This window comes from Pyrgilauda ruficollis, unplaced genomic scaffold, assembly GCF_017590135.1.
Source record: "Pyrgilauda ruficollis isolate IOZ18807 unplaced genomic scaffold, ASM1759013v1 scaffold5, whole genome shotgun sequence".
Taxonomy (NCBI): Eukaryota; Metazoa; Chordata; class Aves; order Passeriformes; family Passeridae; genus Pyrgilauda; species Pyrgilauda ruficollis.
In genome coordinates, this window is record NW_024526599.1 from 7,805,348 (window position 1) to 7,831,328 (window position 25,981).

At 35.2% G+C, this 25,981-nt stretch overlaps 1 protein-coding gene across 3 annotated transcripts in view; it reads right to left on the reverse strand.

Moving 5' to 3' along the window:
- FSTL5 (follistatin like 5) overlaps window positions 1-25,981 on the reverse strand; it is a 252,130-nt gene that overhangs the window by 154,521 nt on the left and 71,628 nt on the right. The gene's annotated exons all lie outside the window — the stretch shown is intronic.

Here is a 25,981-nt window from a genome sequence, read left to right on the forward strand (position 1 = left end):
CTTTTCTATATTCAGTAATTTTATAAAGGCAATTATGTCATAATGCTAGAAATCTCAGTTAAGCAATTAATAAAAGCATACACATCTGGAACTTTTTAAGAATCGAGGCAGTGAAAAATCCTTCAATTATTATCATGTAAGCCTCAAAACCCTCTAGGGCCACACCTGTTGACTTCTGTACCTATGAGCACATTAAAGCCTGCTAATATTATTGGAAAAAAAATGTGAGGATTAAAAATTATTTCTAGTTATCATGAATAGCTAAGGCTTCTATATGAAGGACTTGACACCCTTTTTGCTGAGGGCAGAGAAATGTCCTCCTCGGGGAATGGCAGTCCATAAGATTTAAGACTAGGACTTCAGTTAAGGACAAATCAAGCAAATGCCCAGTCATATTTCCAGGAGATCTGCTTCTTTCTAAGATAGGGTTCTATGGGCATTGAGGTTGCATAAATCTTCTTCTTAAAAGAATGTTTTTATTTTATTCCATGATATGTCAGCATTTTGTAAACAGTTGTCTGCATTTTGTGTGAACCAGTATGATTCAAATCCATGTTGCATCAGTGTTCCTAGAACATGGTGGAGTTGTAATGACTCAGTGTTACTGCTGAATTCCTAGAGCAAACCACGGACCCACACTGCTCCTTAATGGGACAAACAAGCCCATTATTATTACTTGAAGTTGTTAAAGTGCAATGGAAAAGCACTGTTTTGTATACAAATATATGAACATTCTCTAGTGCTTAATCTCTAATTAGTAAAATTGAACCTTTACATTTAGAATGTAATTATGTCCTTTTTTAAACTTAATGAATTAGTTTGGTTTGGGTTTTTTTTAATTAGTTTTAGTCTTTATCCAATTTTAAATTTTTCAAAGTATTACGGATAATCTCTAAATCATAAAATTACGGCAGTCATACAGATGGAGCAGCCATTTTACTTTCCTGACCTTGAGAAATATGATATGAAAGCGCTTTATTATATCAGGCAGAAGGATCCAAGGATGTTCTTCCCAGCGAGATTCAAATGTGGTTGCTCCTTTTAATTGGTGTCAGGAGTTCCAAAAGTCTAAGACAACCAGAATCCAAAGGAGATTACATACATGTTCTGTATTAGTTCTGTAAACGCTGACACCATGCCCAAGGAAGTGAAATGGCTGCATATCAATTGTCTGTTTCCCTCTACAATCTATTTTGAATTAAGTTTTGCTGGAACAAGATGACTATCAAAGACAGAGCAGCTATGCACCATAGAAATTTTAGGGTTCCCCATATTTTGCAAAGCTGATTATGTGCAGCAGTGAGAATAATTTTTTGCACATTACAAAACACTTAAGCGGCATTCCAGTCCTAACAGTGGGAATGACTTGCTGGCCATGTAATAATTCCATAGACATACATGCATTACTATCTTCTCATTGCCTACAGTAGATTAGATTTCAACAAAATTGAGATTGGCAAAATAGTGGAAATGGTAGAGCTAGAGGCAATTAGCCCAACTGGAAATGCATAGTGAGGAGCCTTTGATGTGAAGTGACATGCAAGGTGAATATCTGCTTCCAAATAGAGTACAGTGCAAACAAGAAAACATCAGAATTAATTGGCCAGTTTTTTATAACTGAGTTCAAACACTGCATGTAAATTGTGCATATAGCATTAGTGTTTATTTTTGTCCACCTAGTTACACATGAATGTTGTTCCATGTTAATAAAAATATGTTCTTTTATAAATTAATTTTAAATTCCTCTGCTCAGAATAACTTTCTTTTAAATTACAAGGACACTGAGATCAGAATGAAGTAAATCTATAGGGAAGTTTCAAAACCATTTTTTTTACCCATGTTCTGACTGAATTTATAATGAAGGTGTGTCTATAACTGAGAAAATGAAGAATTCCTGTGTTTTGAATTTTGCAGAAAATGGATGAAGGTGGGAAGAGGTCTTTGCTTTCAGTCCACATTAATGTGTTTCATAACTCTAGTGTACAATTTACTGGCAAATCTTTTCTGTAAAGCAAAGTATGCGATGGTTCAAAAAAAAATGAAAACAAACCCTTTTTCATTTCATTTTAACAAGTACAATTCTTTGCCTCAGATGGTTTAGGCACAAGGTGCTTGCTCTTAATTTCTCAAGATTCTGTCCTTTATAACAGCCCTGAGCCATTTTGAATAAGTGACAGGTTTTCCTTTTCAATTTTCCTTCAACATTTCCATAAAGCAGCTAAAATCTAAATCTTTAAAATATTTCACTGAAACCATAAGCAAAATGAGAGCCGGTATAACAAGTATATTATAAGAAGTTACATAAGATAACATCATTCACATGTGGAAGTTTAAGCCTATAGCTTCTTGTGTGCATTTAATTATCAAGTTTTTATTAAATATCTGTCTATACATATTTATTTATATATATGTGCATGTGTATATAGGTCAGTGTTTTTTATATTTAAAAAATCACTAAAAATCTTATTATTTATCTTAATGATCTATAATTGTATGCAAATACATAAGACATTTAAAAGGAATATTATTAAACAGTTGAATTTTCACAAGGAAATACTACTGATTAAGATCTGGCTTTAGTGCTCACAATAATATAGGGGAAAACATTCAAGTCTGAAGAGGGATTTGAAGTAAAAATGGGATGGGCTTACAGACTGCAGCTACATGTTCAATATATTATTTTCTTAATTTACAAAAAGAATTTAAGCTTAAACATCTAAGAGGCATTCCCATAATATGTGAAACACTTTTTAATATCAAATGTAATGAGAAAGTGCCAGTATCTTCGAGACAAACAACCACTTTACCTTTGATCTTCATATTCTTTCTAAGACAGCATGTACAGGCATGTAAAATTTCCTGTCAGCCTTTGAAGGAATACACAACAGCTGTTGATATAAAATTATACATGCTTGAAATTTTTTTTATGCACATATATGTTTTAGAGTGCTTTCTAATCAATTCTTTCAGAAGTACCATCAGGATTAGCATTGATACAAAGCATAATATAAACGAAATCTCCTTACATCTCAGAAACAAATGTGGCCTCAGTACTCATAATTGAACTTTAAATTTCTTCTCTCTTTAATCTAACATAGCAGTTCACTAAATATAGTTGGATTATAAAAGCCTTTCTGCAGTCAATATCCCCATGCATGAGCAGGTGTGCTGTGAGAACATTGTTCTGAATTTCATCTGCTGTGATCATTGACTTATCATGCAGTGGAAGGATATTTCAAACTGACTGTAGTGCCAACACGTAGTGTAAAGAGCTTAGGGAAAATTCCTCAAGCAAGAACCAACAACAGATTTTGTTTACAAGGAGGGACTGAGGAAAAATCATTAACACACTACAGTGTTTTAAAAGACAGATGGCAGAACACTAGACCTAAATTTAGCCATTCAACTATAATCATATAGTACATGGAGAAAAAAAACACACTTTGAAAACTTGAATATAGTTAATAGAGTTTCTTTTGCTGGCTGTATTTATGCTATTAAAGCACAGAGTTGGCCATTGACTAGGAGATGAGTGATAATTTTCTAAGACAACCTTGCTTCTGTATTTCTCTTTTTTAACTGTTTTTTTTTTTTCTTTATAGAATTTACACTAAGTCATTCCAAAACTGTCAAACTGGATTTCAGAATGTGCACTAAACAAAGGAAATTACATGACATGCACCTTTTTGTGCCCATATCATCATCAAAAGAGGCATGAAGTGGAAGACACACTTCATTAGCATTTCTCTTTTATAACAAGTATATCTGCTGCTGTACATATTTATATCTTCCCAGAGAAAGCGTTCAAGAGAAGTGCCAAGTATTGGAGCAGAACACAGTCATGTTTCCTTAGATCTGGACAGAGTTCAATTTATAGTATTGAACAGGCCACCAAACAGCACTACTTCCTTCATAGCTAAGATTTCCACATCATTCTTTTTAAATTACTTTTTTTGCTTGAGGGAGACCTAGCAGTCATGCTTTCCATCTTAGATTATCAGGTAGCCCATTATAGATTAAGTCCATTATATCACGTATCGTAAAGCAAAACTCAAGTTTTCCATTCATTATGATATTACTGAATGTGACATTTAAACCTTAAAGCAAACCATGCCAAAAGTGAATTATTTGGGCAGGAGGGAGCAATCCTTCCTGTCTAGATAAAAGAATATTCTTCGACTCCAAGTCCTTGAATAGGAACACCCCTGAAGAAGCTTGAATCACTCTATTCATAGCTATATAATTGTATAGTCCCATCCACCAAAGTAGCTTCTCAATGAAAAAGAAAATTAAAATCCCTTTGATCTTTAACTTAATATCTTTCAGTTTTACTCTAAGCCAATTTGAACAGACACAGAATAGTGTAATGTTACCTGCATGTTTAAACAAGTAACTCCTGCCATTCCAGCTTCTGATTGCATACACAGGTTGCATACAACATAAATTTTTAATGTAAAACAATTACAAATCTTAAACTGAATATATAATATTTTTTATATTGACCAATGAATTGTAAATATTTGCATGACCAGTAGGTTGTGGAAGGGATTTAAACTGGATGGCTTTTATGGATTCAGATGGACAAAGATGCAGTTTTTATGGATTAGAATAATACTAACAACTGTCACTAATAAATGCTGACATGATTTATAGACATTTTAAAACAGATTAAGCAATTCATCTTGAATACACAATGAGTTCTAATACGGGTTTAGCTTCAGTGGAGACAAAGAGAGAAAGTTCTCTGACTCATTACAGAACCTGACAGAGACGTTTTCAGCTATTCAACAAATAATCAGATCTTACAAGTACTGGACTGCGAATGACAATGAATGGCTACTCTTGTGGCTTCTGGTTATGCTCCTCACACACATACACACATTCTGCTAAACTTGTAATGTCACCCATCTGCAGTGCTGACATGTAAAAGAAACTGCCTGCTGGGCCAAGCAGGGCTAGAGATGCTGCAGTGCTGTACTGCAGCGTCATCTCTCTTACACTCATCACCTCATGTTGGACACCACCAGTGACCACCCTCACACACAACCTGCTCAAAAGCTTCCGCGCACCGTGCCATGAAGCAGCAAAAAGGCTGCCACTGTGTGCAGCAGCTGCCCATTTACTGCTTAACTGTGCCCAGGGTCCAAAGCAGCCTTGATAATAGGCTCAATCCCAACAATGCCACAGCTCCTTCCTACTCCCACAATGTCAGGCACAGTGTACACAGGAGTCTATACACATTGTACACAGGAGCTAACAATGGGAGGCAGTGTACACAGCGAGTCTAAAAGCCAGTTTGATTCAGCTAGCAAGGAAAGAAAAGCTTTTGGTTCTGTTTTATAAACTTTTGTCACTGTTTTACTTTAGGGACAAAAGCCTTCATGCAGTATTAAAATCACACGTTCAGGGTTTATTTTGCACAGCACTTCCTAGGAAAGCAAACCACATAAATCTAATTTAACAGCATTTCTTATGGCTCACAGTGCCTCTTTAAACAAGCTTTCCTCCAGAGTTTACAAAAGCCATGTATTAAAGCCAGAAAAATAAATTATGGGACTTTGTGACCTCCTCATCTGGCAATGACAATAAGTGGCATTAAGGCAGAGTTTTATACATTTCTAGGGAACATGTCATATTCCACTGAAAAGGATTTTCCTAACATCTTTTATTAAAGGCATCAAGAATCAGGCAATTATCAGATGAAGATGATGATGACCTGTATGATCCCATTCATAAGAAAAAGACCAGCTTTGAAACAATAAAAGGAAATCGGACAAGTTTCCAACTTGTGTTTGTGGCTATGGTCATAAACAACTTAAGATTGGTTTTTTCTGCACAGTTTTAGTCTTACATTTTCTCTAAAGCAGCCAGTATTGGTGCTTTCAAAATGGCAAAAATGAAAGTCACATGACAAAAGTTATTGTAGTATAAAATAACAAAGCAATAACTGGATTTTTTTTAAAAGCAACCCTACATTCTTAAGACAAAATCTGGGAAGAAAAGTTTGGTCTTCAGTTTGATGCAGCAGCAGATAGATCAAGTATCAAGAACTATTCTTATTGTAAAAAAAGGTTATAAGCTGCCAGCAGAAGAAAATTGACAATAATAAAAAAGTTAGAGAAAGCAGTGTACTAAGCCTCTGCCTACAGTGTTACAGTCCTAGAGATCAAAGAACAGATTTTTTTCTTTTCCCCTTGAGTGTTTCACTGGCTAAGAAAAGCTAGCAAATTCAATGCAAGTCTCTTCATTTTTTTTTTCCAGAAAACACAGTTAGACAAGGTAAATGAGTACTACAGAGTTTAATTATCTTCCTCACTGGGACACATTCTTTTAAAGTTCCTTCCTCTTGGAGAAACCTTTATATAGCACTCCTCATCAATGGTTTCTATAACACTTTACAGAGGAAAAAAGCTATAACTTTCCTTCAATTTGCAGTAAGTAAAACCAAATGAAAATCCCAGGTTCTCAAGGTTGGAACACCTAAGAATTTTCAAACAATGTTCTGGAGCTGATGACTAACTCCCACACCCTAAAGGTTTGCAAGAACTCAACTTGCTTTTTCTCATGGAGACCAGTGAGAGAGTCCCTATATTTCTCAGTAGCTCCTGGGACTAGGGCCTCCCATAATCTATTAATTTCCACTTTTATCCCAGCTCTATTCACAAGCACATTAAACAAAGGCCAGGTTTCAGGAGAAGGAGAATGGTGATCTATGCACTAGTGAGCCTGAAAAGATAGGCTAATTAATGTCCAGACACTGATTTGGCCACCATCATCTATGACAGAACAAATGAGACTTCTGACAGGCTCCATTTTATCATCTCAAACCTGAGTGGACAGGATTTTTTAAGAAAAAAAGTGTACGAAAAAAAGCTTGGAAGAGCAGATCACTGAGATCAAAATCAGACCATAAACAGGGCAAACTATCAAGGTAAAGTCTAGAAAAGCCTTGACTGAGAACTTCTATTTCTATTTGATACTCCAATTGAACTTAAATCTTATAATCAGTATTTACTGTAAGTGGAGCTTTCATATTGCTAACATATTTATCTTTTAATGCTACATGGAGCTGAATACTAAAAAAATAAATGCAGCATTAGGGGGAGAAAAAAAAAAGAAAAGAGGTTAGGTTTCCATAAACCTTTCTTTTATGCCTCATTTCTCTAACACAAATGGACTCCATTTCCACTTAAATAATCCCTTTGATTTACAGAGTATTAATAGCTGCACTTCATTTCTGAAATACAATCTGATTCGTAATTATCTTCAGAGAGAGATAATGTGCTCACATCACTCACACTTTCACAAGGTCTGGAAATCATTGCTGTACTACTGAAAAACAAGTTTGGAATGAGCTACAAGTTTAACAAAGAGAAAGTCACCCACAGGAGGTCTAGATCTTTCAGAAAGTTTTCAGTCCTGGCTTATTACTGGCTTATTCTGTCAGTTTTCTCTACCAGGTTTCGGAAAAAAAACCTTGGAGGAAACATTACGAATTTTCAAGAAGACACTTCTGATCATATTAGATCCTCACATACTCTCCAGTTCCTCTACTGCTGAGAAGTTGACTAGTATTTCTCATACATAGCTTTATGTAGCTAGGTTCTTGTCTATCCTTTATCACTTCCTCAGCACCTCATACAGAAGCTCGTTGCATAGTTTTCTTAAAATGGTGAGTTTGTTTGATTTATTTTAAAGTTTTTAGAAATAATTATGGCACAGATGTACAAGAAAGGGTAAAGGTGCAATTTTATGAGCTACTTATGTCAACCCAAGTCCAATCTGCTACAAAAAGTGGCAGTACTGTTTCTTGCACCCAGTCAATGTGTTTCCTTCTACCATGTGTCAGCATTAGGTTTCTAATACCTTAGATACAAATGCAAAAAAAACAAAAAACCTTTAAATGTTTGAATTTTTAACTCTCAAATTAAATTTTATTTTAATATGTAAAATTTCTATCACTGTTAACCTGACTTGGCCATAATTTCCTACAGGTTCTTGCAACTATACTTGATTATTACTGATGAGTATGTGAGCTCTTATCATAAAAACAGTCTCTTTCCTATCTCAGAAATTAGTATAAGAGAGCTTTCTAGGTTTAAGATCCCAGTCTGCAAGCCACTAGTTCAGAGTATTAGTGTCAGGATAACAGCTTCTTTGGACTAGATTAAGATTTCTTTAAGCTTTTCTTGGTCTGGTCTGCCTCAAGTGAGGACTTAGTCATTTTACTTCCTCTGAAACAAAAAAAAAAAAAAAACCAACACAAAACCAAAACAAACCAACCAAAACCGAAAAAAGCAAAAAACCAAAAACCAACCCAAAACTTACACAGAATAAAAACCTAATAAATCCTTCATCAGTTTTTATTCTTTCATGTGGCAATTTCCCATTCTCCATTCCCCAAAAGTCATAAGCTGATTTTCCAAAAGAGTATATTTTCTTTTATGTACACTTAGCATAAAGTTAGCAGTCAAATCTGAGCGTTCTTGTTCTCGAGCTTCTTCTCTGCAAACAGTGTGATGCTTGTTAAGGGCTTGGTTCCACGGCTCCACAACTTGAGCACTTGCAATATGGGAATTGAACACAATCAACCAGGCACTGCAAGTTGTCCCTGATTTCTCAAAATAAGCACATATAAATTGCTATCATCTATTGCAACGTCAAAATTGCAATGGAGATCTAGATACTTTGGGGCACTGTTCCTGTAAAACAAAAATCTGTACAGCTCCACTGACTTTAGGGGACCCAGAGCATTTACATTGTTAAACAACGTGATCCACTGTAATCTGAAATGCAAACACAGACACAATAAAATTTAATGTAGCTTGGAAAGGATCTATTCTAGAAACAGCTTGTAAGCTTCAGATAATTACTCTCTTCAGATAGTTACAAGGGTGGATTAATTTTACATCTTGCTCATTTCCATTTAGTATGATGCAGATGAATCAATGCTACAAGAGGAAAAAATGCAGGAATGTTTATCAAAATGTGTAAACATGTTTACAGTCTTTTGCTGTATGTTCATTCCATCTCATTTTTACTTAATTACAGATAATCTTCAGAAGTAATAAAGAAAGCTTCTGAAAGAATCCCTTCCTATTGAACTACAAAATTACCAAAAAAATGGCAAAAGGCCTAGTTCTTCTTAGGGACTAACTCTCTAAAGGTCAATGCTGATCTCATGAGGGTATCTATCCCCTTTTTTCCCCTCAGTTATATAAATTGGTTTATTTTTAGAAGATCTTTTAGAGTTGCATGACTTTGAGTGGTCAAAAAACCTAAGAAATTTGTCAAATATATTGCACTGAGAGAAGAGATAGAAAATTGCCTATGGTTTCCAGAACCCTGAGTTATAGTTTTATACTATGAAAACTGTGTTATGTCTTATCAGTTCTGCTGGTTAGAAGGATTCCATGGTAGAACATTTGGTATTCTCCAGTTTCCATCCTTCTAAAAAGGTTTCTACTTCTAGTCATGCCATTTATATTCAGAATACATAAAAAGAAGTAGTCAGGTCTTTCTACAGGACTGAAGAAACTCCTTCTAGTTCTAAGCTCTTCTCCCTCATAAAGGGTTCCTTACTCATTCCTAAGAGAAAATGCAAAGTAATTCTAGAGCTTTAGACAAGAACTGTTTTGCTCTTTATCAAATCTATTAAATGAAGTGCAGTACTTTGAAAATGGAAATTGCTATACAAGAGCTAAATACTATTGCCATTAATTCATTGCCAAGGGACAGCTGCTATTAAGGTCATTCTCTGTAGAATTATTAATTTAGCATTTTCCATTATGCATCCTGCTTTACGTTATTCTAATCATGCCAAAATTTAAGCATTTGGACTGCAATATTGTTTGTAATTTTTCTTCTTTTAAAAATTTAACAATGATCATGTTATGCTTTGTACAATAAGATATACAAAATCCACTTGCTTTAAAGGTTTTTTACGTCTTTCCTATTATTTCTGGAGCAGTCTTGTTACCACAAATACAAAGAAAGAATGTCTCCAGCACACTCGCTTAAAACCTGACTGGGTGGAGGATTCCTTCGGCAACTACAAAGATAACTTTTCCTGGCAATAATTCCTTTGGCACTACTCAGCATAAAAGTAATAATAAAACATATATATGTTTTTTTTCAAGATTTTATTGACTCTGGTAGCTAAATAACAATTTCCACTTCAACAAGCATGCCTCACAACCAGGAACACTATAGACCACAAAGGGATTAATGCTTCCCCATGCCCAATTGCTTTTCCTGAAGGACATTATGGGAAGAGATCTAGAATTGATCTTTGCATTTCAGCATTGTTATTCCAGGATTTCTCTTGTCCGGACATAATAAAGGAGAAAGTGTCCTACTGGTGAGACAAAGTGGTTAGGAGCTATAAAGGAAATAAGAGAACACTGGCAGCTTTGATCAGCTGAGAGCTATAAGAGGAGTAGACTGGAATTGTTGCACCCAGGTGAGGTACTACTACATGAGAAGGGACTGATTGTATGACAGAAGATGGGCCAGAAAGACATAAAATTTGAAGAGTCAATAATCAGATATTAAACTGCTATTTTTACTTTAACATTCTAGGAAAAAGCTATGAAACTTATAGACAATTATGTCCTTGATTCTTCCTAAGTGATGGGACATATTGCACTTCAGCTCTGAGCATGCAGGAGAAATGTCCTTCATGCACCTGAGAAATCCAGCCCAGCTAGAGAGGAGTAACATGGTAACACACGTCAACTGCTTCTAGTTTATTTCTTAAAAAAGAAATAAAATGTTTAAAATATTAAGGCATAGATAAAATATTAAGGATGTCATAAAGTTTAAGTGTAAGCTAATGGTATTTGGTTTGAACATAATTTGACTTCAGTGGACATAACCAATCAAATGCTGTATTAAAGGAACCGGTGCTAATCCATGTCAGTAAGTCTGCAATACAGACAGTGCTCAGGGGAAAAAATGTTCAGGCTCAAACAGTTAGCACCTCTGACTCAGTATAATGCATTACAGTTTTACACATTCAGATGAAAATCAAAACATTGTACTTGGAAGGCATTTTACAGGGTATGTTCCTTTCTTGAGCTGGCTTTTCAGCACTGCCTTCTTTCCACCTATCCCCATGAAAGGTCAAAGAATTAGCAGTGAAGGGAAGAGAGCTCATTATTCTCACAGGAAAGTGTCCAAGTAGAGATTTCTAGACTAGACTACCCACTTACTTGTAATTAAGCATCTTATACCTTGGAAACTCTTATGTATGTATCTTTAATGATGAAAAATGAAGTTATATTCTGAATAAACGACTACTTAGAGCCTTGGAAACTATATTCTGCATATTATGAGAGGGGGACATAAAGCACTGGTTGGAGAGGAAGTCTTCTAGGTTTATTTTCCTAGAACTGGTGCAAGCATATGCTTGCTCATTTTACAGAATGAGATCTAAAAAATATGTTCTGTCATTAATATCAAACCCAGCCTAGTTTGGTAGGCTGCAATTAATAATACGAGAAAGTAGTATTAGAAAGCAATATCAAATTTTAATTTTAAAAAGGAGGGGTAAAAAACTATGCCAATCCACAGGGAAGAAAGCAATCATTCAATTTTGAAATGTGATTTCTGATTGAATTTCCTTGCTATTCAGAGGAGCACAGAGAAAAGGTAAACAAAGCCATCTACAAATGAAAACTTGTCCTATTTCAGTGAGTGATTTAGCACAGTTACAAAGTTAATTCATACGTATTGAATTCATAAGGGAAGAAATTCTCAATAATCTACACTCAAAAGAGTTTTAAGACATGGTGTGCATTGAACAGTGAAAGGACCCTTCTAGGATGATATACAGAACTTTACTAGGCCTAGAACTCAGCATCCTCAGTAATAACCTAGAGGATTCAATAAGTAATAAGCTGAAGAAATACATAAATCACACCAGAGATAAAGCAATATCAATGAGACAAAGATTTTCACAACACAACCTGAAGATAATGAAATTGCATTATACTGGGAAAAATAATTTGTAAAAGTTTTTGAAGAAAAAAAAAATTTAGAGAAACACAAAATCAGGAGAGTTAAGAAAAACAATATATTCTACTGATGTGAACTGTTTGCAAAATGCCTTTGCTGCGCTAGGCTGTGCATATCAAAAGATACATACAACAGTGCTTAGCACTTGGCATCCTGCACTTCCACAGCTGCTTCTGGAACAGCATATTCAGTTCTGGGCGTATCACCAGGAAATTAAAAAAAGATTTGAAGAACAGTAAAGAACTTTAACGCCCGAGGGAACTTTATGTTACAAGATTTAGGTGAACTAAGTATGAACTATACTCAGCAAGGATCTCAGCAAGGATCAAAAAGACCCAAAGAATACAAATACACCAGTAGGGTTAAATCATATTGTTGAAGATGATTTAATTGCCGTATGAAACAAAAAAAAAAAAAAAAATCCCAACATTAAAGTTTACAGAAATAAAACATTTAATTAAATGGGAAAATATTCTAAGACTAGAGTAAAAGTTTGATGCAATTATCTCTCTGTGACACTGAGAAAAGCTTCTCTGGAAAATTTAAAGCTAGGATAGTCCAGGAATTTAAACACTTAAAAGAAGCCAAGAGGCACACAGTACAGGGACAAAATTAGGACATAGTGAGAAACAGTGATATATTAATGCCTGAGAAAAGGAAACCAGAGCAAAAAACAAAGAGAGAGCATGAATACCAGAAATTCCTGAACAAAAGTATCAATTAAAGTGGTGAGAAATGGTATCTCAGGACTTCCATTGTTTAGTATTTTGTGTCTGTAGCATCTATTTCTACAAAATATGTCTTTCAACAGCAGGTGTATATTTGAAGGTATTCTGACTGGAAATTCTACTATCAGTAATAGCAAATATTTGTAATAAACTCTAAATGAGAATAGAACTAGAAAAAATAATCAAAATAAAAATCTAGCTTTCTTACAAACTAAGTCCACTTTATTCTATAAATAATTAGCTTATCTGGACTCAAATGTACATACAAAAAAGACGCACTTCAGAGAGAGTCAACTTAAACAAAAACTCGCCATGAAAAGAAAAAAAAATCTCTACTGCAGAGATATAAGCAAAAAAGTCATTCTAATACACTCACTTCAAGGGCCTCTCAGGCATGAAAGATGAGAATTTTTAAAAGGTTAATTTCAGCTCTCAGGTATGCCTGACTAAAAGCAGATTACAATAAGAAATTTCTTTAATTATGGCAAGCCAGCTAACTGTATCCCTAAAGTTTTTAACTCTAATAGCCATAGTTAAGGAATTTTGAGAGACTCTATCATAACCACCACATTCATATCAAAGCACATTTGGGACCACATTTTGCCCTTAGTTACACCATTTCAAATCTGTTTTAAATTCTCCAAATTAACGTAGATTCTGTTTACAAAGGCCCTTGGAGTCACAAAGCATCCAGAAATGGAGTGCAGCTTTAAGAAATAAAACAGTGGGGAGTATTTCTTCCAATTGAGACATTCATAGATGTAGGAAAAAAAATTAAAAACTTGAAACTTTCTTTAGACAAGTTATTCTCTCTACGATGCCACATCTCCAGGAAGATTCCTCAGCTATGAGAATTGAGAGTATTATGAAAAGTCTGCCTTCCTCTTCAGTTGAACTTCTGTAGCTTAAAACAGTACATGGAATAAGGATTAGGATGTAATCCTCCCTCATTAGTGCTCCAACTAGCAACCTAGAGACTGTTTCTGACCCACTGACTGTCACAATGCCTTTGTAACAGAACAGGTCAACCCTCAAACTTAACAAATGTTGTGAGCTACAATTCCTGAGGTAGTCTACACCCCAAATGAAGCAGAAGGGGCACCTAATTCTTGTTCCCTGCCACGTGATGAATCCAAGAGCAACAACATCTCCATTTCAATAAAATTTATAGCTGCTTCAACAGAGCTCTGAATATATCTAGCAGAAGCAGTCCCTACAGGTGAAATACACAGAAAAAAAATTCTGACTCTAGGCTAGACAGATTCCAAGCAATTTAACTCAGGATATTTGTGACAGTCACATACTTTGGCAGCAAAAAGCTCTCAGATCCTCTCTAAAGAAATGCACATACTTATTTTTTTGCATTGAAATGTTAAACTACAATCCTAGAGGGACAGTGAAATAAAACAAACAAAGAACTCAGTCCTTACTCTCTAAGAGATTGGGGTGGAATTGGCAGGGTTTGCAGGAAATGTGTGGTTACTATGAGGGTTACTATGCAATTGTCTGTTTCTTGTTGGTCTACCTATATCTCATACCTTGTATATTTTTTGATTGTCATGCCTTATCAACACCTTTTCTTCTAACATTATTTGTTTAAATGCATCTTTCCAACACACTTCTGCTACCACCATAGATTTTAACATTATACTACTTCCTGTTGTTGTTGAAATGCAATTTTCCACATCTATTCACGGAAATCTATTGACACATCAAAATAAACACATGAATCAAAGTCCTATGTGACAACATTTCTCTATTAGGAAAGAGAACTAGGATATTTACTTTGAAAATAATACATATATGTTGCCGAAGTCCCATAGAGTTAGACATGCTGAAAATAATTACTATACAATACTGCATTAATAATAATTAAAAAAATAAAGGAGAACAGTAAGACAAGTAAAACAGATCCAATTAGCTGTATTCTGAGAGGACCATTTCCCAGTGTATCTTAGACAATTTTTTACTGCAAGATTTGGCATAGAAAAAGTATTTCAGTAGCTTGAAAATCCCCAGTGATGCAGAGTATAGACATGCCACGAATTATCTGTCTCACTCAAAGAATGGAATTGAAAACAAATTTTCTAATCAGTAGATTTAAAACCCAAAAGGAAGACCTTTCCATATATGGCACAATTCCATCTAAAATTCCTTCTTATACAACGTTTCATAAAACAAAAGCATCAATTGGATTAGCTTCAGAACAGGCCGGCTTGGAGTTCCCATTCCTTAAATTCCTAGTTACCAGAATATGGGAAGAGATACTTGTGAGAATGACACAATCCATCTTCTATTTCTTGTTTCTTTTTCAGAAGGATTCACTATTATCAAACTACATATAATTTGACTTAATTGATCTTACTATATCATATGCCAAGAATAATGTGCATACATTAAGTCAGTGAGGTATGTGCTATAGCACCCACACATCCAGCACAGGAGCTAAGCCATGGGACAATATTAAAAAAAATAAAGATCCATTTGAAAGCGTGTGCCTTCTCAGACTCAGCAATTACAGGTTTGTGTTTCTCAGCACTGAAGGTTCACTGCTACTTTAGATTTTGTCCAGATTTGAAAAAAATTGAAGATGACATTAAGCCAAATGAAAAACAAAAAAGCTACCCAGGCATGAAATTTAAGTGAAAAAGAGCAAAATAAAGATAAAAATTTGTAAACAAAGTATATTTTTCATTGATGAATCATGTAAAACTGAACAGACAAAGCAATATGCAAGGGAAATGAAGAAGAAATTAAAGGACAAATAAAAGCTGAGACAGCCAAGGAGACTAACTGCATAACTGCATAGAGGAATAAAACCATTCTCTTCCCCTCCCCCAGCATACAGTTTTACTTTGAAAAATAGCACTAATATTTAATGCTCAAATAAAAGATAAGGGGAGCTATAACATCACAACAATTGGGTAGATTGCTTGGAATCTCAAGAAACATAGCTATGAAAGTATGTGTGGGAGAGAAATAAAAATGTGATTAAAAAACTTAAGCTTTCAGTTGCTATCCTTAAATTTCTGTGTAAAACTATAGTAAGTAAATTAATACATTTTACGGCTGGATAGCCATATACACATGTAAATAGTGAAAAAGTATCAGAAGCATGGGTCATATGGTAGCTTTGAGAGGGATGGCTGTATTAAAGCAAGACAAAATTTTAAATATAGCAGCCAAAGTAAGCATTGATTGTTTCTACATTTGCTAGCTACTATCTATGCAAGTTTTGGAACTTGAAACTGTTGAAGCAAAACAACATTCTATGATTTGTTATCTTTTAGTCTGAGGACAGGTATGCATAAAATAACTAAATAAGACAAAATAGATTAGTTTATAGCAAATTATATGCTTGAAAATTCCCAAGAAGTTTGTCAGTTGTTTCAACATTTAAAATAAAATCAACTATTAATTTCAGTGTCAATAAGCATTTTATTTATCGTAAATCAGAAGTGAAACAAGGTTCCATCTTGCCAAATCTAAAGAAGTTCTTTGTTCCTAAGAATTTACTAATTTATTACATTCAACATATACCAACATGTGGCTAGAAATAAATAACTTGTAGTGAAGTTTATATACAGTCAGCATTCCTGATAGTCAATGTTTTTTGATGAAAACTCTGTTCAAAATGAACTGAAAAAAATCCAAACCATAAACAAATTAATGGGAGGGCAACTTCATTGTAAATATTACAAGGCTATTATACCACAATACTACTTACTTGCAAGAATTTTCTGAGCTAGTATCAATTAAGAAGTTAATAAATAATATTTTTCTATCCCCTCACACAAACCCCTGCCACCAAAGCCATAGACTCTGCCCAGAAAACACACAGTAATTTCAAAAATAGTTTCCTCCAACACTGGAGATTAGATTTAAGTTACCAAGATGTAATTTTAACTGCTGTAAACTGATGATGTAAGGCAAGGACATAGAATCCATTAAGTCCTTATGAAGTGATGCCAATTGACATTGAAGCAAGTGATGTGATACCTGGAATTACTCTGGCCTCCTTACAACTTCTTTCCTTCTCTCTGTGATGAAATTTACTGGCCATAACAAAGCCAGCGAGGAAACACTCAGTGACTTCAGCTGAGTCAGCTTTCTGTGACTCCTGCTGCAAGGCAGGAGACAGAGCCAACAGCCTGGTAAATCCCACTGCAGGGATGGGTCCATTAGGGGAGAGATTCAGATACATTTTGAGTAACCCAAAAAGTCTCTCAGTAATATTTACATGTCTGACAACAGCAAACCTATAGACCTACCTTCTAAAACCCCAAAAATCACATTTAGGACACCTCAAATAAGGAACTTACATGTTGAACTATGTTTATACTACTGAAACTAATATGTGTCTATTGACTGTAAAAAAGAATATGAACTTGTCTTACAGTCAGTGGTTACTCCTTAACACAAAGCAATTAATAAAAAAAAAAATCCAACAACTAATTCCCTACAATCCTAACTTCCATAGATTTTAAGACATATTTGTAAGTTGCAAATTTTAAAGTATAGAATATCTGAACTATAATTAGAAAAAAGTATGAAATAATTAAAATCTTTAAAGCTAGAATGTGCAGCAGACTAACATTTTATCTAGTTGATACTAAGAGAAATTGAATGGCTACTCTCATAGGACAGATTTATATTATGCTGTTATTAGCAGGTGTCATTGCAAGCCAGTTTTCCCAAGCACAGTAGTAGAAAAACAGGAGGAAAAACAAATAAAGTCAACCAACCAACCAAAAAAAAAAATTCCAAGCCAAAAAACCCCACCAAAAAGCCACACCATGGTATTTTAAATAGCCATTATTGTTAAAGGAACATGAACTGGATCACTTTCCCGATGTATACGCATTTCCTTGTACACATATTTTAATAGGATTATACCCATACAAGGGAAAATAAAACAACAAACCTAGACATGAGAAATTTGTCACTGAGGATGAGGATCTATCAGAATTATTAATGCTGTATCTCTTTTAGCCATCATATTGAAAGGAATACTTGTAAATTATACAGTATATATAGAAATGATGGAGAAGGACTTTGTATACAGCCAGATAGTGACAAGGAAAAGGACAATGGTTTTAAACTGTGATGACAGGTTTAGATTGGATGTTAGGAAGAAATTACTCACTATGAATTCTTCACTATGGTGAAGCACTGAACAGGTTGTGCAGAAAGGTTGTGGAGGGCCCATCCCTGGATGTACAGGGGGTCTGGGAGGGTGGAGGGCAGCTCTGCAGGAAGGGTCCTAGTGGTCCTGGTCAAAAGCAAGTTGAACACGAGTCACTGTGCCCTGGCAGCCAGGAGGCCAAGTGTGTCCTGGGGGCATCAGGCACAGCATCGCCAGCCAGGCAAGGGAGGGCATTGTCCCGCTCTGCTCAGCTCTCAGCCTGAATCCTGCATGCAGTTTTGGGCACCACAAGATAAAAAGGTCATTAGACTGTTAAAAATGTGCAAAGAAAGGCAACAATAATGGTGAAGGGCCTTGAAGGTAAGCCCAATGAGGAGTGTCTGAGGTCACTCAGTCTGTTCAGCCCGGAGAAAAGGAGACTGAGGGGGGATCTCATCCCAGTCTACAACTTCCTCATGAAGGGAAGGGGACAGGAAGGCACTGATCTCTTCTCTGTGGTGACCAGTGACAGGTCATGAAGGAATGGCCTGAAGTTGTGTCAGAGGAGGTTTAGGTCAAATATTACGAAAAAGTTTTTTAACCCAAAGGCTGGTTATGCGCTGGAACAGGCTCCCCAGGGCCTGGTCACAGCACCAAGACTGATGTTGTTCAAGAAATATCTGGACAATATTCTCAGGCACATGGTGTGATTCCTGGAGCTGTCCCATACAGGGCCAGGAGTTGGACTTTGATGAACATTGTGAGTCCCTTCCAACTCAGCACATTCTGTGATTCTGTGTTTAGGGCCAAGTTGGATGGGGTCCTGAGCAAACTGGTCTCATGAATGGCATCCTTCCTATGGCAGGGCAGTTGGAACTAGCCATTCTTAAGGTCCCTTCTCATCCAAAACCTTCTATAATTCTATATTGCTGTGAGCAGCAGCACAGGTACCTACTCCTTTGTTCTCTATTCTAATTAAATTCCAGCAGGAACTTTGTAACAAAATAGATATCTGTGCAAACTTTCCATCTCTGGACTTCAGCACATTCTGTTCAGATTAAATCTTTGGAGCTTATCTTGTGCCAAATTTAACTTCCACTAAGCATGCAACAGCACAAGTTAACCAATAGGTTCACACAAAACTGAGCAAATTTTTGAAAAGGACAACAAAAATGGATACTGTACACAAAATTCAAAGCTTTCTTTCTAAAGCATAAAAATGACAGATTATGTCATTTAAAATGACATAACATGTTAAAATGACATGTTAAAAATGACACCTATAACAATGTGTCTGAAATAGTAAGGCAGACTGTATTTTTAAGCAGAAAACACAGAATTAAACTTCCTATGCAATGCTATTCCTAATGCTATCTGCAAACACATTTTATAATCATTCTTTGTGACATCATCACATAACCTGTGCACATTCATTTTTCAACCTTCTTTAGAATCATTAAGTCTGCTGTGGTGAAAAAAAAATATATATTCTATATGGAAACATCAGCTAAGTAATATTCTTCAGGTCATAAACCACTAAGCAAGCAAAATCCAAGCATCTGATCACCAGTTCAAGTCAAATAGTACCTTCAAATTTATAAAATGAAACTTCAGCCAACTCATCATGGATATTTGCAGCTCATAAACGATTTAGGAATTATGAGAATCATTAACTTGAACTACAAAAGTTAACAGTTTCACCTTGCATAATGTACCACAAAATATGAAATAGATGTTGGCAAAATATTCTTTGCATATCTTGCGCTTATTAGTCGAATATTTGTCATAAATTTGTCTATTTCCTGAAAACAAGTCTAACAATATTTTCCCATGCATAAAATTAAAATTCTTACAAAAAAGGTCAGCCTAGTATTTTTATGCTTGAACAATAGTAGCTTCCATATAAAAGTTATTCAACAATTGTGACCACACTTATTCCTCCTCTAAAATACAGTGAAAAGCATAAAAAATTGTATTCCATTTTCAAAGTCCATTTTGCCATCCAGCATCAAACCAGCGCTGCACAAAAGCAGACTATACTTTCTCAAATTTTTTATGTTAAATATGGTAGGAACACAAGGGAGTTTTATCTAATTAATTTTTTGAAGGAATCACTAGCACATAAATTACAAATTCCAGTTTAAGGATTATGGTAGTGCACAGAGAGTGACTGGCTATTCAATTAAAGGTCTCATGTAATTTTGCTCCAATTGCTTTTCCTCTTGGATTTTAAATTCATTGGTCTGCCAAGGGACATCTTGGATACCTCCATCATTACTGCTCTCAACTATTTAGTCAAAATAGCATTGTTCGTTCTTTTTGAAAGATCACATGAAGAATTCAGAGTTCAGACATGGATCTTTCAAAGATCTGTTTTAAATATAGAACAACTCTCTATATCAATCACGAGCTATACTACAAGACAACATTTTTCTTGAGATTCCAAAATCCCTTTCCCTCCTCAAGGCATAGATGATGTGTTCGTAGAACGAACAGTACTGCAGGTTGCAATCAGCATATCTGAAATTATTTGCTTTATAATGTCTTACTTTCCTATTTTTCTCAGTTTAAACCTTATGCTTTTTTCTTCCTTCATATTGATTTACAGAGATATATTATTTTACAACTACTTGCATTAGAATTACTTAAGTCACAGGTTCATCCTTTCCTCCTGATAGAACTCTGATTATATTTCTTAAGAGATTTTTCCTCTCATCCATCACTGATACTCATTCTCAGACTTCATTTTCAGTCCCTTTTCCCCCTGCTGGATATTGTTCTCAGCATGGCTAGAGAGGTATTAATCCTTTCTTCTTAAAACATGTGAGTACTCTACTGCACTGAGCACCTGTCTCATCAAAAAATGTTCATAATTCAGGCTTTTTTTTTTTTTTTAATGAGTACAAACTTACTACTTCCAAACTAGAAATCATTTAGTAGCTCATCATTAGATTTCCATATGGTGCACAGCAAAACTGATTTTTCCTGCACACTTCTTCAGACAATTTCAGATATTTAATTTGGCTTATATATTTAATTATGGCATTTGTAAGCCTATTTTGGAAAAGTACACATTGGTAAAAACAGGCACTTGATGGCCTCATACTCACTTTATAGAGGTGGTTGGTAGCTGCTATCTCATTAAGCAACTACAGGAAGACTATCCTCAGCAGCAGAGTTTGTAGTGTTTAAAGTGTGCTCCATAGGGGGACAGAACAAAAGCAGACCGGCTCAGTGACACAAGGACATGACACCTATCTGCCATCAGAAGTGCCCAAGGTCATGCTGGATGGAGCTTTGAGTAACCCAGTCTAGTGGGTGGCACCCCTGTCCCTGGCAGGAGGGTTGGAAGTAGACAACCTTTAAGGTCCTTTCCCAAACCACCTGTGATTCTATGAAACAGGGAGAAAGGGAGAAGAAGAGAGAGGGAGAGTGAGTACACACACAGACACTCCTCCAGCAACTTTGTTTTTTGTTGGCCATGCTACAAGCCTCTTCTACTGACTACTACTAATGTAACTCCACCAGATAAGTAGAATTTCCATTATTCTCTATATTAGCAAATAAAGTAGAACAGAAATAAAACAGTGATGTTACTTCAGGTAGACCACTGAACACAGTTCCCATTCTCAGCAGAAGAAATCAAGTTGAAAGAAATATTGTGCTTTCACAAAAATTGCATGAGTTATTATGCACTGGCAAATGCAAAGGATTTTGTTTCAATGACACAGCAGCAGTTTTCTGTAGAGCTTATCTCTTGCCAGACTCTTGGTGCACAATGCCCAGCTCAATCCTCTGGGTTCACAAATTGATGGTATGAGGTAAAGTTAACTCAGCCATTTAAACTGGTCAGTGTTTTTAGTTGTTTACACAATGCTGAGTTGCTCGAGTACCTACTGAAGTCAGCTGAAAGACTGACATGGCTCTCGTATGAGGCCTTCAATCAGAAATGCCACACTGTCCTGCCCTTGTTATAAGCAGCAGCACTGTATGTGTGTCTATAGACCAACTTTGTGTTACCTTAGCCACAGATATTTTAGTACTTTTATGTACCAGGTAATTTACCAGAAACGTAACTTTTTTCCTTTTTTTTTTTTAATATCAACTGAATTAAAAGGAAAACACTTTTGGATTTGCAATCAAAAGCAAATTATTTTGCACTCTCAAAGTATAGTAAGACAGCAAAAGGCCTACAGATATGTATACAAATTTATGAATTAGCCCATAAAAACTGTGTGGAAGACTGCGTAAAGACATTGTCTTTAAACTGTGAATTAAGAAAATAATTGTATATTTATTAGACTGTCTGAATTGTGACGACTGTCATAATGGTATGAGATGTATTTGAGAGTTGATACTGGATGTCAGTGGAGGAAAATGAAAATAGTTCACTTGATAAGATTCTACCTTTAAGAAAATGGTGCCATTAAGAAAATGGTGCTATTGCCTGCAAATGCAGTTAAAACACTATTAAATGCCTGTACTTTGAAATGTATCCCAAAGCTACTTGATGTCTCTTCCTGCATCTTATTAGCAGTCAAAAAAATTCAGATCACCAGAACATATAAAAATGCTGCCCAGAGCAGAACAATTTTTATTATCAGCAGAGAGGATTATCAAGTAATCAGGGAACTTTTTTCCCATAGGCAAGTCTGAACTGGTCATTTAGTGTTCATACTGATGAAAATACTCCCTGCAGAGATTCAAAACAGATGATAACTCAATCTCAGCAGCACAATGAAAACCCATCCAGGTTTCTTTAAATAAATCCTTCATTTGGAAAGTTACTTTTTTAACAAACAGATATTTACAATTCCTTCTACAGACAATGAGATATGATGGAGACAAAGAAAAGTTCAACCTTCAAAAAACATTGACCAAAGACACTTGAAGAAAGACCAAGCAGTTTCGGAATACTTAATAACAGAACACTGAAAGGTGTGACAGCAATTTGTCTCAACTGTCACACCTGTCACGTAAAACAGAAAAAAACTCAGTGATGCAGTTTTCAAAATGCAAAATAAAGTAGAACAACAAAATTGCCAGACTCAGTGAGTATCTCTTCTGTATTTTACTATCTAAAATACAAAGGAAGATGAAGGTTTCACATAGTAGATGTGCATCCTCTTCAGAGAGAAAATAAATCCCTCTGAGTCATTCATGCAGAAAAATTCTCCAAGGTAGGACGGTCTTACAGGGAGCAAAACCCACAAAATATACCAACCCAAAAAATACCAGTAGACTGAGACATATAAAGTCAACAGGATACAGAATTCCTCAGGAAATCTCTATCCCTGTGTTCCATAACAAACTAGTATTAGCTCTACCTGAACCTACACACTGCTGAACACCACTATTCCGCCATTACCAATAAGCACAAGAATATAAAGGGAAGAACACAATTCACTTCTCTGGCAATTATAATGGAGTCTACATTTCAATGGCCCAAGCCATTATTCTCAGTCACATTTTAGGAGTATTTTAAGAGTGCACACAGTAATAATTTAATGTAGGAATGTGCTAATTCGAACTTCAAAACATAGTGAATTGTTGAAATAAGAACACCAAATTGTGTATAGCCTCATCTCAGCATTCAGAAATACTTTTAGAGTATTCAGAATGAGTTGTGCTTTCAATAATCTGTGAAAGTCAATTGGTTGAAGTACACTGCATCAAGAGAACCTTCATACTTTGATGAAGTTAGGAAAGCAATAAGTGAGAAATGCAGTCAAAATAATGAGATAATTGTACAGGCTTTTACTTGCACTTTCTATTTTTCTGACACCTCAGATCAGAAGAGATCTTTATAGCACGTCTGAGTACCACTGATCTCCTAAGACTGAGAGATTGGAGTCTCCAATTCACAGACTGGAGTGGCCAACATTTATATGTCAAGGGAAATGGTGAAATGCCTGTAGAATCAATTTTTTACAATTTCTTTTGACAGGAATTCCAGCCTGACAGCTTCTTTTCTTTGTTCTCCAGAGTGTTCTTGTGTAGGGGGTTTTGTTTTGTTGATTAGTTTTGATTTTTTTTCAAGAACTGACTCTACTCTTATTTTCATTTTAGTACCTCAGTTTCTCAGTCTTTCAGCAATATCAAGTGAGTAAAAAGAAGTAAAAATTGCGGCAAATAACTTGGAATATTAAAAAATTTAATACTTTTAAAAAAATCATACACACTACAACACTGCAGGTGACCAATCAACCTAGCAGTGTACAGCAAAGCAAGAAGTAAAGAAGTGTAACTTAGAAGAGAAAACCCAAGTAATTCACCCCATTCTCTTTTCACCAAAACTTGTTTTTCATAGTTTATAGTTTATCAAAAGTTTATCTCCATCTTGATTGGTCAAAACTGTAATTGTACCATATCACTTGCATAATAACTCTTTTGGTTTAATGAAAGAGACAGATCTCTCAACTCTACATACTTAGCTTTTATAGAGACCTTTTTTTTTTTATTTCCTCATAAATATATAATGTAAATAAATTTAAACTGTTGTCATTTCTGGGAAGTTACCAGGCCTTATTCTACATTTTTTGGGGATTAATCATCCTGGCTTTGTACTCTTGCATATACTCAGATCTCCAAAAAGAAAAGATTTGTCCATCTGTTTTCCACCACTTTTACAATTAGAAAAGAAGAAACAGCATTTAAAATATTTTTTTAAATAACAGTGCAAGAATTTTCCAATAATATTCCTGTTAGTTTTTACTTCCACAAGTAACTTCTTTCACATTTACATTCAACTTCTTGCAAACTCTTCTTTTACACCAGTCCAATAAGCAAATAAAAAGGGCTACCATTTTAAAATTAAGTTCTCACCTTCACTTGTAATCTTATGTACAATCACTCACTTTTACAAGAGACAGAGAATTAAGATCATTTCTTCTTTGATTTATCCTCTGTCTTTAAGAAATAATACTTTATACAATATTCTGCATTGAAAACTTAAGTCCTTAAATTATGCATTGTAAAAGAGTACTTAAATACTGCAAATACCAAAGCTTCATCAGGTGAACTCTGCATGAACACTTTGTGTTATCACGTTATCATGCGCCACCATTCACATTTCAAAAATTTCTTTAACTTCAAGCAAGGTCCAGAATGTTTTGTAAAAAATTTGTATACAACTCAGGAAAATATACTTAGCATGCAGACTGAAAATGGATCTACAATGCATCCTAGTGTCACAGCCCTTTGATCATCCAAACAATAGCATTGTTCAGGAAAACAACCCTTTTTAGCCTACATACCCAGATTTTCATCTTCCAGAAGCAACAATGCAAAACAGGCACCACAGACTGGCCCCATTTACACATCACTCATGGTATGAAAAAGAAACATTACAATGCACACCCACATCCCATGAGGCTCAAAAATTCCTTCATTGCCACCATCACCATTAATACTTGTTTATAGAGCAAAACAACTAAATAAATGAAGCAATGATTTTCTCTTTTCTTTTCAACACTATTTTTGGAGTGAAGTGGGAGATTTTTTAATTGAAGGCAAAGTAATATATGATTGTATAGGTTGGTTATGCAAAGCGAATATCAAGACCACTCTAATGGCTATACATATTGCACCTAGACTTAGGTTCATTCATCTCTGAACCGCAAAAATTAATAAAGTTCATTAATAAATAAGGAGTATTAAGACAAAAAAAAACTCCCAAAAATGTGACAAAACAAACAAAAAACCCAAACCATCACAAGCACGTAAAATGTCATAGGAGTCTCTTCTGATTTCTCCTTTTTTTTAACTACCTATTCTCTACAAGTAGCAGACATAAGCAAAGCAAGTCTAACTCTACTTTGTAAAAAGCATCAAGAATTTCAGAATACTTCTAAACTTTTTAATATTTTAAAGGAGTCATAACAGAAAATCTTAAAAAAATTAAACAGTGAGGTAAATTTCCATAACATACAGAATAGGTAAACCCCATCCAATATAAGTGGGGAACTGCCACCAGTTGTGACATTTGCCAAATCAACTGGATTTGTTTCAGGCAAATCCTGAGACCATTTCAGAACAGCATTCAAGTTTACATCACACTATTTGTATAAACAGTGCGTTTTCAACTGGTTTTTTTCACATTGTGGGGGGA